This window comes from Apodemus sylvaticus, chromosome 2 (genome assembly GCF_947179515.1).
Source record: "Apodemus sylvaticus chromosome 2, mApoSyl1.1, whole genome shotgun sequence".
In the NCBI taxonomy this organism is placed as follows: domain Eukaryota; kingdom Metazoa; phylum Chordata; class Mammalia; order Rodentia; family Muridae; genus Apodemus; species Apodemus sylvaticus.
Window position 1 is genome coordinate 139,308,709 of NC_067473.1, and position 3,651 is coordinate 139,312,359.

Consider the following 3,651-nt stretch of genomic DNA (forward strand, 5'->3'; position numbering starts at 1 on the left):
ACATGGTTTCTCTGTATAGCTCTTGCTGTCTTAGAACTTGTTATGTAGAGCAGGCTAGCCTTGAACTGAATGATCTACCTACCTCTGCCTCTCAAGTTCTGGGATTAAAGGAGTGTGCCATTATGCCTGGCTAATATATACAATTTTTATTTGTCAGTTAAATATAATCTTTTTTCGAAAGGAAAAAGGAAAAAGACACCAGAAAGATCATGACTTGACAGAAACTCTAATTTTGAAGTTTTGGCTTCTGAAATTTTGCTGCAAATGTCTATTATTTTCAACCATCCAGTGTGGGGTACTTTTCCATGGCAACCTTGGTAAATTAATATAATCATCATTAATACCTCCTTTTTTGGGGGGGTTATACATCTATTTTTTATTGTTATTTTTTTATTCGATATAATTTATTTACATTTCAAATGATTTCCCCTTTTCTAGCCCCCCCCCCACCTCCCCGAAAGTCCCGTAAGCCCCCTTCTCTTCCCCTGTCCTCCCTCCCACCCCTTCCCAGTTCCCCGTTCTGGTTTTGCCAAATACTGTTTCACTGAGTCTTTCCAGAACCAGGGACCACTCCTGCTTTCTTCTTGTATCTCATTTGATGTGTGGATTATGTTTTGGGTATTCCAGTTTTCTAGGTTAATAACCACTTATTAGTGAGTGCATACCATGATTCACCTTTTGAGTCTGGGTTACCTCACTTAGTATGATGTTCTCTAGCTCCATCCATTTGCCTAAGAATTTCATGAATTCATTGTTTCTAATGGCTGAATAGTACTCCATTGTGTAGATATACCACATTTTTTGCATCCACTCTTCTGTTGAGGGATACCTGGGTTCTTTCCAGCATCTGGCAATTATAAATAGGGCTGCTATGAACATAGTAGAGCATGTATCCTTATTACATGGTGGGGAATCCTCTGGGTATATGCCCAGGAGTGGTATAGCAGGATCTTCTGGAAGTGAGGTGCCCATTTTTCGGAGGAACCGCCAGACTGCTTTCCAGAGTGGTTGTACCAATTTGCAACCCCACCAGCAGTGGAGGAGTGTTCCTCTTTCTCCGCACCCTCTCCAACACCTGCTGTCTCCTGAATTTTTAATCTTAGCCATTCTGACTAGTGTAAGATGAAATCTTAGGGTTGTTTTGATTTGCATTTCCCTAATGACTAATGAAGTTGAGCATTTTTTAAGATGCTTCTCCGCCATCCGAAGTTCTTCAGGTGAGAATTCTTTGTTTAACTCTGTACCCCATTTTTTAATAGGGTTGTTCGGTTTTCTGGAGTCTAACTTCTTGAGTTCTTTATATATATTGGATCATTAATACCTCCTTTAAGGCCCAGAAAATATTGAGATTTAAAAAGATCCTGTAGAGAAAAGACAACCAGCAGAAAGGTGCTAAAGAATGGGGGTAAATGGCCAACAACCAGCTTTTAAAACTAAAAGGCAAGTAGCTTGAATGAATCAAAAAACATAGGATTTAACATAAGTACAAGAAATCTTTGTATAGCAGGAAAATTATCTGACATCTGCACTGAAAAAAGAAATTGCCAAAAGCAATAGGTTTCTTTGTCAAGAAGGACTTCCATTAGACGTATTTAAAAAGGCTAAAAATGCTCACACTCTGCCAGCAGCCTGTCCTGTTTTTGCTCCTCTGCCACCCCATGCTTCACTAATTGCAAAGGATGAAGAAATTGCCACACTCATCTTTGACAATGGCTCTGGTATGTGCAAAACTGGCTTTCTTAGCAGTGCCACCCCAAGGTCTGTGTTTCCTTCCATCAAGAGCCCCTAATACCATGGCATCATGGTAGGCATAGGCTCAAAAGACTCCTACATAGGTGACAAGGCCCAGAGCAAGAGGGATAGCCTGAGCCTGAAGTATCCTAGCAAGTATGGCATTTCCACCAACTGGGATGACATGGAGAAGATCTGGTACCAGACCTTCTACAACAAACTACATGTGGCCCCTGAGAGGCACTTGGTACTTCTCATCAAGGCTCCCTCTGAACTCCAAATCAAAGAGAATATGATGCAGATAATATTTGAAACATTCAATACCCCAACCATGTACATGGCCATTCAGGTGATGCTGTCCTTGTATGCATCTGGGCTCACCATTGGCATTTTCATGGACTCTGGTCATGGAGTCATACACAGTGCCCATCTACAAGGGCTAAACCTTTCCCCATGCCATCTTATATGTGGACCTGGATGGCCGGGACCTAACAGACTACCTCAGGAAGATCCTGACTACAGGTGATAGGGCTACAGCTTTAACACCACAATTGGGTAAGAAATTATATGAAATTAAGGAGAAGTTGTGCTATGTTGCCCTAGATTTTGAGCAAAAAAATGTCTATTGCTGCATCTTCCTTCTTGGAGAAGATCTATGAGCTACCTGATGGGCAGGTGATCACCATGGGCAATGAGTGGTTCTGGTTTCCAAAGATTCTCTCCAAGACTTCCTTCTGGACATAGAGTCCTCTGACATCCATGAGACCACTTTCAACTCCATCATAAAGTATAATGTGTGCATCTGCAAGGATCTGTATGCCAATACAGTGCTGTCTGGTGGTGCCACTGTGTATCCAGGCATTGCTGAGAGGATGCAGGAGATCACATCCCAAGCTTCATGTAGCACAATGAAGATTACAATCACTGTTTCCCATGAGGGCAAATAGTGTGGATTGGTGGCTCCATCCTGGCCTTGCTGTTCACCTTCCAACAGATGTGGATCAGCAAACAGGAGTATGATGACTTGGGCCCCTTCACTGCCTACTGCAAATGCTTCTGGATGGACTGAGCGAATGCTAGGCATCTGCTGCATGAGCTAATTCTGAAGTTTGGATTTGCCCTGGCAAATGTACATACCTCAAGCTAGCCTCATGAAACCCGAATAAGCCTTTGAAAAAAAATTTGTCCTTGGAGTTTGTATCTGATATCAGCACTAGATAGTAGGACATCTTGCTTATTTTTGACCTTATATTCAAGCTAATTTTTCCCTTAGTACATGTTTAATACCTGTGTATATCTTGATTTAGTTCTTAGTCCTTGTGACTTTGTTACTTGATAGCTTGGGGAGAACATGCCGTGGAAGAGAAATCCCCAGACTGATAGATCTGTGTGAATAGCATAGAGTAATATGTGCAGGGTATTAACCAATAGTAGACTTCCAGGATTTCCCAAGGCAGGCAAGGGTTCCTGAACCAATTACCACTTCCATCTCGCCGGTCTAACAGGGTGGGAAAGTACAAAGCTTAGGACCTAGTTTCCACTCTGTGTTTTCCCTCCTGGCTACCATAGGTTGTTACTTGCCTCTAGTTAGGAGTGTGTGCACTGACATGTCTGCAAGTGTATAGTCATCCTTTTGATTTACATATGTTTTTTTTTTTTTTGTACTCAGGTCCTTAAGAAATGACAAATTTTGGTGTTCTGCTATTCAGTGAGAACACTGGGCCCCGGCAACACATCATTGTGGAAAGAAAAATAAAAGTCCTGCAGTAACTAGGGAAAGGGGGAGGGCGCTAAAACGGTGGCCACCACAGGTTTCCAACAAGAGTGGGACCAATGCCAGGGTTTGTGATGTGGGAAAGAGAGGCTGGAGCCCAGCACAGGCTGGCCAACTGGTCTGCAGATGGACTCTGCTCACCACCT

General features: G+C 42.6%; 1 pseudogene; it reads left to right on the forward strand.

Annotated features, from left to right (window-relative positions):
* The first annotated feature begins 1,672 nt into the window (after positions 1–1,672).
* On the forward strand, positions 1,673–2,800 carry LOC127678074 (actin, cytoplasmic 1-like; annotated as a pseudogene).
* Positions 2,801–3,651: the final 851 nt, after the last annotated feature.